General features: G+C 32.0%; 1 protein-coding gene across 7 annotated transcripts in view; it reads left to right on the top strand.

Annotated features, from left to right (window-relative positions):
• ZEB1 (zinc finger E-box binding homeobox 1) overlaps nucleotides 1-13,352 on the top strand; it is a 144,878-nt gene that overhangs the window by 66,004 nt on the left and 65,522 nt on the right. Inside the window, exon 1 of one of the 7 annotated variants that reach the window (XM_054695038.1) lies at nucleotides 13,058-13,215. The exons of the other annotated variants lie outside the window; for them this stretch is intronic. The gene's annotated coding sequence lies outside the window, so the exon portion shown is untranslated. Of the gene's footprint in view, nucleotides 1-13,057; nucleotides 13,216-13,352 lie in introns of those variants that run through there. 7 annotated transcript variants of the gene reach the window in all.

Raw genomic sequence — 13,352 nt, 5'->3', positions numbered from 1 at the left:
GGAGTTGGAAGTGAGTGGACAAAATGTGGCCCCATGTTACTAATTTCATAGAACTGGATGAATATAAAAGTAGATTTTATTTTTCATAAATGTATAATATAGGCAACCATAATTATGAACAATTGATAAATATTAAAACATGATCTTATTTAATATAAAAGTGCAATCTTTTGAAGATAACAGTACTTAAAGACAAAAGAAAATATACAGTTAGTGTTCTCTGAATGTAATATGGTAACCTGACCTCTTGGACTAGATAAACCTCCTTATCTTCCTACAAAGAAAAATTCCTCCTGAGTTTTCCCCTTCTCAATAAATATCAACTTTGAATTGGCTTTGATGTCAACCTTGATTCCTAGGTTTTATTCATTCTACTTTTGATAATTTGCCACTGTTCTGTCACCACATTCTCTTGTGTATACTTTTAAATATATCCAGAAATTTAAAGGTTGATCATTGATCAACCTTTGATCATTATTTCTACTGCTACTCTCTGATCCAAGTCACCTTTACATCTTGCCAATATTAGCATAAACACCTCCTATAATTTGTCTTCCTGTTTCTGTCCTTGATTTACTTTAGGCCATCCTTATATAAAAGATAGAGTACTTAGACTATAACATGTCAAATATGTCACTCTTTAGATGACAATCCTCTATTTTCTTATCTCAATTAGAATAAAAGCCATACTCCGAGGAATTGATGCCAGGCTCTATCGTCTGTCGTCTGTCTGTTCCTTAACCTAAGCTGCTTTTCTCCCCTCACACGCTCTGCCCTAATCAGACTGACTTCTCAACTGTTCTTAGGAGGTTCAGGCAAGTTCTTGCTTCAGATATTTTGCATTGACTGTTCTCTCTTTTTTTCTCTCTCTGTTCTGTGACTTTTTTTATCTGCATGATTCTTTACCTCATTGATTTGGGATTTTTACTCAAATGTCAATTTATTGAGTCTTTAGCCACTCAATCTAAAAATTGCAAGTTTCCCCCAGTCTATTCCAATTTTCCTTCTTCCTTTATGTTTCTTTTCCCATAAGCACTATTTTTCCTGGTATTTTTCTGCCTTTCCCACTGGAATATAAATGTTTGTTCATGCTCTGTCTTCAACACATAGAATAGTACCGAACTCATGTTATATACTCAATATTTGCTGAATGAATGAAATGTCAACAAGGAGAATTAAAAAATAATTGAGGGATCTTAAGAGCCCTTACAACATTTAATAACCTCAAATATTTCTGTATACCAGTGCAATGAACTAAAGGTTTTAGGAATATGATTATGTACTGATATGTAGAACTTGCTTCTTTGAACTATTCCTTGGTCTTTACCATTTACTTACTGAATTTTATTAATGTAGAATACTGAAAAAATAAGATTAGTTGAAATTAAAATATGGTCATTTGAGAATGCTATAATGGGGATATATTTTCAAAACATTTTTGTCAGTTAAAATATTGATCACTAAGTACAAGAGTAAATGTTTTTTACTTTTTAAAACTTCTCGTTTTAAAGTAATTTAGATTTATAGAAATGTTACAAAGATAGTATATAGAACTTCAGTATCCTTATTTTATGTTTATAAGCAACTACCAGCTTCAAAACGCATACAATGAATACTAAGTTGGCCTACCAATGTAGTTAAGATTATTGTTTTTCAGAATAATTTTTAATAACTACCATAAAGCTCAAAAAACTTTTCTAATTTCCATATTTTCTGTCTTGACTACATATATAACTGTTTTAAATAATAATAGTCATATGTAATGAACATAATTTCATTGTTTAATTATGACATCCATTTTTCCATGTTCTATATAATCTCCATTATTATCTTTTTAAGTGACTAATAATAGACCATATTGCTAATTGATCATTATCAATAACTTACTCTCTTCCAGTCGGAGGTTGCCATCCAAGTGTGGTGATAGTAAGAATGGAAAATAAAGTATAAAATTGAGCAGTAGGAATTTACCTTCCCTACTGTAACTAGAAATTAAATGTTGGATGAAGAGGATATAACATAAATATTTATCCAAGATTGCTCCAAAGTATTATTCTGAGTAACTAAAAAAATAGTGATTCTAGGAAAAGAATACAGGATAAAGAAGGAACTGTGTGAGTGGAAGGAGAGGGTATTCTTGAATTGATGAGTTTAGTGTAACGAGGAAGCCTAACTGAATAAGACATAATTCTGAACTGAGAGTTTGACTAATCACATAATCACGTGGGAAACATGATGGTTGTCACTTGCTTCTCTTTCTAATCTGTCAAATATTACACTATTAGATGATTACCAAATTCTCATACAATTTTGAAATAATTGCTTTGTGTCTTTTATTTGAACTTCATTATTATTTCTTCTGATTATTTTCAAAGGACCTTGGTTTATAATGACAGAAAGATAAAATGCTCAATTTTAAGTCTCTTGGGGATTCAACTTTCCTTAATATTGAAACACTTCACATGGGAATTGTCAGAGCCGCCATTTCATTTCATCTTTCTCAGCAGATATAAGATCAAAATTTAGAACAAGAAAGACTGGATTTAAGTCCAAACTTGGAAAAAACATTGTGCAATTTTCCTTAATACATACTTTGTTGGCAAGGGGGTCTTACTAAGTAAATGTGATTATTAAATAGTTCATGTGTTCTTAATAAATGTAATAAATATAATCAAAAGGTGGCAATATACAGAGAAAAAGAATAGGCTGTAGAATTAGTCAACTTGAGTCCAGATATCAGTTTTACCACTTTCCTATCTATGTAAGCTTAGGCAAATAGAAATGAAAAGTTTGATTTTAGAGTATGATTTGGTTGTTTTTTTTTTTTTTATTTTATAGTGGTAATACTGAGTTTGCAGAATTTGCAGAATGAAGATTAGAAAGACAGCAAAGTACTAAGTACATAGCCTGATACTCACTAAGTAACCTTTATAAATTTTCAGTTATTGTTGTTTTAGTATGCTCTGAATATTTTTTCAAAATGTTACATAATTTAATCTTATATAACACTATTTAACATTCTTGCCTCTAATTAGGTTCGTGTGTGCTGTGTGTGTGTGTGTGTGTGTGTGTGTGTGAGTGATTTCTAATATGGGATTTCTAATATTCAGCTTTGGGACAGCTGAAGTGATTTGGCAGAAACTAAAGAATTATTTTCAAAATTCTTACCCTAGAGTTTTAGCATTGTCTCAGAAAGAATAATGTTTATTTTTAAGTAAGTGATTCTTTTACATAATTGCCCATCTTCTGTTGCTCTTGTAAGAACACTTGTTAAATTCAGACCACAGTCCAATAAAGTTATTAAAAGTATACTTTTTAGTAAGTTTAAAAGTAATGCAAAATGTTTTGTGATACAAATCGGGATAGCAAACTTTTTTTCCTAACAATTATTGGTTATATGTTATGTCATTATAGTATATTGCCATTTAATATACAAATCTATTATTTCCTAAAGGCAGAGCCAGAAGAACTTCCCTGGGTATTAACTGTTGGAAGGTTCCTGTGGTTCTTGGTGGCCCCTTTTGAGAATTTTATTTGTTAGGTATCTAAAGAAAATAGGTATGTTTTGTTGGCTTGATAGTTAAAGAGACCTAGGCAGTTCTTTATTCAAAAACATATAGAGAAAGGAAGAGTAAATGAGGGAATAATGATAGTATAAATAAATGAGATTCTTAACAAAGAAAATATGGGTGAAAATGACTTTATGATTTATCACAAAAGCTGTTAATCAGGAAGGCAAAATAGAAAAACATGAAAAAAATTAGAAAGAAAATTTAAAAGATCCTAATACTTTGACTGTATATTTTATGAGAAGAAACTAAAAGATTTGTTTACATTCAAATAAAAGAGATGTTAAATAATAAAAGACCATAACCATTTGGCGGTGGGTTTTGCTGAAGTGAAAACTGTATACTGGAAACCTGTGTTGTACCTCAGAAAAACAAATAGAAAAAAAATAAAAGATCATAAAGATGCAAGTGCTATTAATGCCAAACAGTACACTATGAAAAAACCTGTTTTGTTCTGGAATTGTTTCAAACTGGAGTAAGATAGATGTGTTTTTAGATGGATGACTTTCTTTCTTGTGTCAGTAAGTAACAGATATTACTTTCTTCTGTCTTTATATTGTGCTTTCTTTATGTTGCTTTTCATACATGTTATCAGCTCAGTAGATGTTGTATACTTATGATTTCTCAGTTCACAATATTTATTACATAATTGTTAAAGCATTTTTGTCTTTTCTTAAAATTTTCTAATCTGTCATTCACCAAGATAGTAAGCTGAATCATAATTGTTTTTCCATATGATTTGACTACATTATTGATAAAAATAGGTTTTATGTATTTGGAGAATCGATTTCTCCTAAGCAGTACCTTAACGATTCGATTGGTATAAGAATACCTATCAATAAAAATATATGAAATTTGAAATACATGAAAATACAGCTTTATTTCAAGTATGACAAATTTTGAAACCACTTTAGTTGTATCAGAATCACCTGAGGGCTGGTTAAGACAAAAATTCGTGGAAACCATTCCCATTGTTTCTGACTTAGTAGGTCTGGAATAGAACCTCAGAATTTCCATGAAATTTCTAATAAGTTCCAAGTGGTGCTGATGCTGTTGTTTCAGAGACCATACTTTTAAAGACTCACTAAATTTAACAGAGTAACTTTACTTCATTCCCCAAAGTATTTAAAGTTAGTAATATTTGAATTACCTGTATTAAGGATAATTTTGTGGCTGTTTGTTACCTGGTTACATAGAGACAAATGATGACCTTTTTTCATGTAGTTGGAAATAATATCTTTGCTATTTCAATACTGAAACTGTTCCTTTGTTTAGAAAACAGTTGTGTAAAATTAGGCTCTTCCATGTCTATTTATTGTATTTAAAACCATCATTTCTGAGATTAATTTGTTTTTTAAAATGGTGTTTATACTAAACCAAACTAACCCTAGAAATATGACTGCAGAATTGGGGCTACTAGAAGGGAAGAGGGATTAGGAGTGGGAGACAAAATGGGGAGAGGGCCTAATGGTCTATGGTAAAGGACTGTGTTGTGGTGACATACATATCAGATGTGAGTCTTTTCCCTAAACATTACGTGGCGTAAACTAGTGTCATCTCAATTTTTAAAAATCATTTTAAAAGTCATTTAAGAGTCTTAACTTCAGACTAGGAATCTGCTATATCTGACAAAATAGTAGAAATACTATTCTATAGAATTTTGCCTATATTGCTTCCTTAAAAATATAGCCAGTGATGTGGGTATTAAAGATTTTTTACTAATGTATCATTTAAATTACATATTCACCTTTGCTTCTATAAAATTTGCTTAAATGTTTCAAAGAAACAGCTAGAACTTCCAGTCATCTCTTAAGTATTTGCTTTAAATAAAACAGATTGATAGGCTAAAACTGTCATGTTTTTGCATAAATTACATTTTGTGAAATAATAAAAGTACCTTTTAAAATAGAGGACATATGAAAGGAAATTGCTGCTGAATATTCACAGACTTTAAGGAATAAACCATGTATATGTGTTGAAGGTGAACAAACTGGGCTACATTTATTATATTAAATTTCTATTTAAGTTATAAAATATTTGGTATGTTATCCTTTTGGACATTTAAAGGTAGCTCATTCTTTTAAGAGTAGGGGCAATGTGTTTAACAAATGTATCTTATGATTACAGTTATATTTGAAAAGTGTATCTTAATATAATTGTAGTTTCTCTAATTACTTTCCACATCTTTTTATTTTTTACTTTTTCTTTAAGACTATTTCATTATAATGATTATCTTGTTTCAGAAAGAATAACGATTACTTATTTGTTAATTGTAAATGCAGGCTTCAGTGTTTATGCTTTCATATATTTTTTCAAACTATATACAGCACTTATCTATGCAAGTATTAATTTGCTGAGAAAGTTACTAATGTGACCTTGAAGTTTTTCAGAATTCTTATTAATTCAAACTCCTTTTAAAAGCAAAATGCACAGCTCCAACTTGAGAGAATTTTTTACCTTTGTGGAAAAAAATAACACATTTAATCACGTTTTAAGTCCACAGCTATGTGTTTTCACATATTAATTGCTTCATGCTTTGTATAGTTTTCTAGCACATTAATCTTTTTATATATTTATTATGTCCTGTTCTTACCTGGTGTCAGGTAGGTTGCAAGTAAAATACCTCAGGTAGGTTGCAAATACCTCTAATCTGTAGACCTTACCTTTCACTGTGTTCATACTGAATCTCCCCATTATTATTTCAGCCTGAAATAATATCCTAGATATGGTATTTTCAAATTGTTTAATGTCTCTGCGCCTTCATATGTTATGTGGGCTAGTGAGTTTTTTGTCACTTCCAGAATTAAATGACCCGATATTTGAAAACAACCCAGCATGTTAGCTTTAGTTCAGCAAATGTTACTTGTTTTTCCTTTCTTCTCAAATAATAACAACTACTGAAAAGGTGATAACTTAGAGAAAAATATTTAAATTGTAATGCTTACTAAAATTTAGCTTATATTTATACAGTGGATTATGAATATGTTTATTTTCAGGTATTAGATTATTATTTTCTCTTTACCTTAATTTTGTTGTTTTTAAATGGTTAATTGGGACATAACAAAATATAGTTCACTATTCTACGAGGGCCCATAAAAATCATAATTATTTTAAGACAAGTTTGAAAATTAGCAAGAAGGGTTGTTAAATGACACTGGTTATACTTAGTTCTAATTTTAGTTATGAAATATTTTCTTTTATATCTATGGTGGCATCCTAATTCCACATTTCTATCCATGACTTAGCCATTTTACAAGTTGTGAATTAATGTTTTCACATCCTTACCTATAATAAATCATTATAGATTTGATCATGATATGCCTTGTTAAGTGTGGCAGTTGTATCACATACTTCATAATATTTATACCAAAGTTTAACCTGTCAAAACTGCCACCCCCCACCTTTAAAGATACCTCAACAAAGTGGAATTCAGTCCTCACTTCATTATAATTAGCAGCAATTTCAACTAGATGTTTTGTCATATTAAATAAGCAGAAACATCTCAACAAATGATAAGAGCATTATTCATACTTTATATAAAGTGTAAGCTTTGATAAAAGAACTTTGACCTGATAGGCATTGCTGATGGTAAAAAGCAATGCCTAGAAGTGTCCTCTTTGAATACAATCTCCATGTTAATAATATAATTAGCTGTTCAAAAGAGAATGTGATTTCTTAAAAATATATATAGTTTTCCTTGCTCACTTAATGCTCAAAACTCTTGTCTATCAAAAAAAAATTGTAAGAACCACTGGATGGTATGCATATATGAAACTTAATTTCTGAGAAGTAAGAGTATTTAGCCAACTGTGAATTTTATAAATTAAACAAGAAGATGGTAAGAGTCCTAGCTGTTCTTACTGCTGTTACTAGTGCTAGTACTGATAAAAATACCATTATAAGTTTAAAAAAGGTCTTTCTGGTCATAGGAATAAGGAACAAAGTGGTTATATAGGTGATGGGATCACATCTCTTTTCAAATCTTTTTTGCTTACCACTATCTAAATTTTCTTTATTGAAAGATCCTTCTGTATTTAAAAATATTTTTAATTAAAAAATAACATCCTGTCTTACTGAGCTTTTTAACAATTAAGAAATGTTAATTGGTTGTTTGGTTTCATAACCATTTATAAATTTTTAACAAGAAATGTTAATTTTTCTTCCTTTGTGAATAATAATAATAATAAATTTCAATGCTACCCAACTTGACACTTAAAAATTTAAGACAACTTCAGAACATCAGATACCTAATTAGTAATTGAGGCTGGAATTATTTGTAATCATCTAAGCTATAAATTCTACTATCTTGTTGCTTTTCACTTCTGCTTTATTATTGCTGGTATAAAAATGTATTGAAATGTTTGATTTCCTCTGTTATAGTTTATATCCTTTGAGAAGTGATATTTATTCACCAGATTTTAAATACGGAGTACTGTTTACTACTAACACATAGTCACAAAGACTAATTTGACTGAATATATTCTTGATTACTTATAATTTAATATTTCATATTATTTAGTTTATAAAATAGGCTCTTGACTTTTTCCTCTTGTGCTATGGAATGCTAAACAAAAATTGGTATAATTAAATGTGTTGAGTGCTTTCATTTTTATTTTTTACTATAATACAAAAAGAAATATCCCTGCCACCTTACTATCAACCTCTTTTGCCAAGCATGGCCAACCCAACTCCTACCTCTAGTCTTGGTTTTCATGCTATGTGTATACCAGTATTCAACCCGTTGCTGTTTCACAAGTGCTTGTATCTATCCACACCATGCTTACCCACAGCCACATCTGAGCCCTGCTACCACACTGGCTGCCACTGCCAAGTGTTTGGTTGGGGATGACCTTGTCAGCAGAACAATAGCTGTCCCTAGCTTCCACTGTCAAGCCTGGCCTCTGCTGCATGCATATGCTGGCAGCTACTCCCACGGCAACACATACATACTTAGAACCTCAGCCACCGCCTACGCCAGCACAACTTACTGCTGGAACTGGAGGCACTGTTGAGAATTTCTCCAGCCCCCACAGCAACTACTGACCCTCTCAGTTGTCAGCGCACAATTGTTAATGTAATGGACCCAAGCTGCCACGCCATCAGAAACACCCTTCCATCCTGGAGCTGCATATGCTCTTGTACTTAGCACCCACACACTTGTGGTGCAACAGTGCTCTCCCACATACCCTTAAAGTTGCACTCACACTAACCACCTAAACCTTACGACAGGCAAAGGTCTTTCCTTACAGAAGACAAGTTATGGAATCTGGAAAATTTTCACTACTTTTCAAATGCACATACACCAATGCATGCAAAGAAACAGGGAACAACAAAAATCAGGGAAATATGACACCATCAAATGAACACAAACTCAATAACTTACCCACATGGAAATGAAGATCCACAGGTTGCCTCACAAAGTATTCAGATAACTGCCCCAAAGAAGCTTAGTGAAGTACAAAAAGAACATAGATAATCAATTTAATAAGAAAAATAAATTAAGAATAAAATAAGAAAATAAAAAAGTATAAAAGAACCAAACAAAAATTCTGGAACTGAATTATACACTGCTGGAGCTAAAAAATACAATTCAGGGCTTCAGCAACAGTTTTGTCAAACAGAGAGTCATTGAACTCATACACAAATCATTTGAAATTGTGCAATCTGTTATGAAAAAATAATAGAAAAAAAGTGAAGAAATCCTTTAAGGTTTATGGGTCATTATTGCATGAGGAGTTATGGAAGGATAAGAGAATGACAGAGCGCTTACTTAGTGAAATAATAAATTTTCCCATTATCTGCGAAAATGGATTGAACAAAATAGATTGAACAAAAGATGTTTGCATGTACAACATTATAATTAAACTGTTAAAAAGTCTAAGAGAGGGGCCTCCCTGGTGGTGCAAGGGGTTAAGCACCACACTGTGAAGCAAATTCGCAGCCTCTGCAGCATGATTTCAATCTCCAGCCAGCCAGGGAGCTACCCACATGGCGAAGCAGACCTCTCCTGACTCACCTGCTGCTCCCCGCAGCAGTGTGTTTAAGTCAGTCTGCCTGTTCTGTTTCCCACTCTGTCTCTAGTGAGTCCTCTCACCCCCTACCCCGCATCTCTGGCATGTACCCCAGCTCTTGTATGCATAAATAATAAATCTTAGAAAAAAAAAATAGTCTAAGAGAAATGTTTAAGAACATCAAGAGAAAAGTGACTCATCACATAAAGACAATTTCTATGACTATCAGTGGATTTCTTAAGAGAAACTTTGTAGACCAGGAGCCATATCAAAGGGGTTCAACAGGCCATGTTAAGAAGAGGCATTCTTATCATGAGGGCAGTAGGAAGTCACTGAAAGGTTTTATGCTAAGGAAAAATGACATGAACCTGTTTGTCATAGTTATTCTAAACTCAGAGTGAGAACTCAGATTCAGATTTTATATTTTATGCTTTTTATTAATACATTTTTAAATGTTAGTTGATATTTTCTTAAAATATTTTTTAAATAAGGTATTTTAGATCCTTTAAATCAGTGATTTTAAAAGGATCTAACATGCAATTCCTAAGAATTTAAAAATTTTATAGTAACTGGGTATTTTTAAAAAGGTAAAATTTTGGTAGTGTTCAATGTTTATTTTGTTGCATTTTATGGTGGGTAGTAGGTATAGTGGGCAAGGATGTTAGTTGTCTTGGTTACTTGACTGCACTACAGCAAGGTTAAGAACTGTATTTTAGAGCGGCATTATGTTACTAGGTGGGCTCTGTAGGTCTCACTGGTGGCAGCAATAACTTTCATAATTTGGCTTTGGTAGTCTCATAGGTTTTACGTTTATTCAAAAATATGTATGAAGTATTCTTAGTACTGGTAATTTTTCTGTAAGCAAAACAGATACAATCTCTGACCTAACAGAGTTTCCCGTGCAATGGGGAAAATAGATATTTAAAAATAATCACACAGTATAACTATAAGCTATATGATAAGTATTGTGTAGATGAGTTATTGAGAGGTCTTGCAAGAAGGGACATGTAAGTAGAGATTTAAGCTGAGATCTGAAGGATATGTAGGGAGGGGTATATAACATGCATGAATGCTCTGAGTAATAAGAGATAAAAGCTGGAGGAGGCAGAGGCCAGATTACGGAAAACCGAATTAAGGATAAACTTTTATCTTCAATATAGCAATAAATTATGAAAAAGGTTTTGAACAGGGGAATGAAATAAAATGATTAGTCTTAAAAAGATTATCCTGGCTGGTGTGTGGAAATTGCCTAAAAGAATAGCTAGAATACAGCTTTGAGGCTACTGCCAGAGTCTTATCGTAGTATCAGGCACATAGTAGACATTTAGTAGATACTTGTGAATTAGCTGGATGTTGACTCTACCACTGTCTCTCTTGTGATTTGCAAATCATTCATACTTTACCCGTGAGTAAAATTGTATGTTTTCAATGGGTCATAAAGGGTGGTGCTAATGTGTATTAACTATCATAAAATTTCATGTATTTTGAATGCCTGCACCTTGACCACAGTGAAAGTCATTCATTTATTCAAATATTTGCATACTTAAAATGTGCTGGTACTGGCTAGGAGATGATGATATAGCTTCAGTGAATAAGAATGGCACAGTATCTACCATCAGGTGCTTCTAATCTCATTAAACAAGTCTAAACAAAGTCTTCTGCTATTAATTTAAGAATAACTTTGCTAGGAGGGAGCAGTTGTCTTCCCTTTTTTCTGAGGTGAGCTTCATCTCTTTTTTCTGATTGGTTTGTCCATTAAAAATCAGCTTAGCGGGAAAAAAAAAAAAACACACACATAGCTGTTACCTCCTTGCTAAAACTTTTTCTCATTTCCAGAATCCCAGCCCCAGAGTATATTCTTGAGAAAGCTTACCCTTTTTCTTTGTTTTTTACTGGCTCATAGGTCTCACATAGATATTACACCTGCCATAATGTAACTTACTTATTTTCATGTTTGTCTACAGACCTACTTATGTAGAGATAGATACATCTACTTATATACTAAATCATTGCTGATAGGTACAGATCTGTTTTCTTAACCATATTGCCTAACATATTGCAAATTCTCAATAAATGCTTAAATAAATAGTTGAATTAATCATTGCACCAACCCAGATCACAATATTTCCAACCCACTTGACTTCAAGTGACCAGATCTGATTCCATTAGATACAGATATTGATCTTGATGAACCTAATTTTACTGTGCTCTGTGGATATAGATTTTTAACTACTGGTCTCTTTTTCTGTTGGTGATTTGGCTGCTATAGCCTAGGGTTCTCTGCTTTTCTTTCTTTTTCCCCATTAGCCAGCATGCTTTAAAGTCCTTAGGCCAGTTTTCCAAGGAGAGGTTATGTTTGACACAGTATCTTTTTTGACTTAAAGCCCTGTAAGACACTCCAAAAAGTATAGGGAAGGCAAAGGGTATTGTCTTAACTGTCAAGAATTATTTTAAGTGTAAATGAATTAAGCTCTCTAATCAAAAGGTACAGAGTGACTGAATGGGAAAAAAAAAAAGATCTAGTGATAGGATAACAACAAGAGACTTAGTTTAGATATAAAGACATACTAGAAATGTACTTTTTAATACTAGTATTCTATCAAATATTGATGACTGTGTCATAGGAGTCTAGAATTTGCAAAGTTTGGTATGGACAGCAATGCATTAATTTCAGAAACTAATTTTTCATTTGGAATGTGGGCAGAAACCAGTTTTGTGGTTTTCTTTATGGTCAGCTGGTTTTTATTGGTACTTACCTTTTAGAAGATACCTGACCAATTACAATTAACTAAAAAGTTTTTGTAAAAGTTTTTACAAATCTTTTGTTGATAGAAAACATTATAGGAGGTAACGTTTTGTTTAATAAGAAATAATACTTAAAAGCTAATAGTTTTAAAAACAGGTGTAAGAAATAAATTTTTTAGTAAAAATTGAGATGGCGCATGTGATTGTCAACATTAATAGTATACATGCTTTTCCAACTTCATTTCTGTTCTCAGGGTATTTATATTTCAAAGGTTTATTACCGTAAGTTTACTCCCTAAAGGTTGTGTCACTATATAATATAAATGCATAAGGATTAATGCTTGAGGAACTGAGTAGTTGCAGTCTAATTTACCTCTTCCCCAGTTTTCCTTATACACTTGTCTTTTCATAGTGACTTTGTGTAGCATGGTTTCATGTAAATTAGTAAGTTGTTACATTTTATTTTTATTATACCATAAATAGTACTTAAGGTGATAGTAATATGAATGAAATTTAGTGGGGACAGTGATTTTTTTTAAGTTCCTTTGTTTAAATGGTAACGCAATTTAGTTGCTCCTCTGAATTAACAGAGTACATACTTGACATAGTTAATGAAAGGTTTTGCTAGCTTTTTTAATATTGAACATTTGTACAATAAACAGTTCTGTTGTGTGTTAGGATGTGAATTCCTCATGCGCAAAAATACTTACTACCTTCTTTGTTTCATTTCAGAATGACCTTATTTAAAAATGTATGAGGCTATTTATAATCGACTCAGTGGCAGTGATTAAAGAGGTGTGAATAATAGGTTATTGGAACTTGACAGCTCCTGGTTTGCTAAACTAGTGTTAGAACATTTATGCTGCTCAGATGTACCTCATTTTCTTAAGGTGGGAATTTCTCTTTTGACGTGTGTCATTGTGTAATATATTCTGTAAGTCCTTCTCTTTAAAATATTTTAATCCAAATGACATTATTTTACTGATTTTTGTTTTAAACCTTCTTCAGCTCAATGTATCAACATTTT

Source organism: Talpa occidentalis, unplaced genomic scaffold (assembly GCF_014898055.3).
Source record: "Talpa occidentalis isolate TD23 unplaced genomic scaffold, MPIMG_talOcc4v2.1 talOcc4.14, whole genome shotgun sequence".
NCBI classification, from domain to species: Eukaryota; Metazoa; Chordata; class Mammalia; order Eulipotyphla; family Talpidae; genus Talpa; species Talpa occidentalis.
Note: the sequence above shows the minus strand (reverse complement) of the source record. Positions and strands in the feature narration are given on the sequence as shown.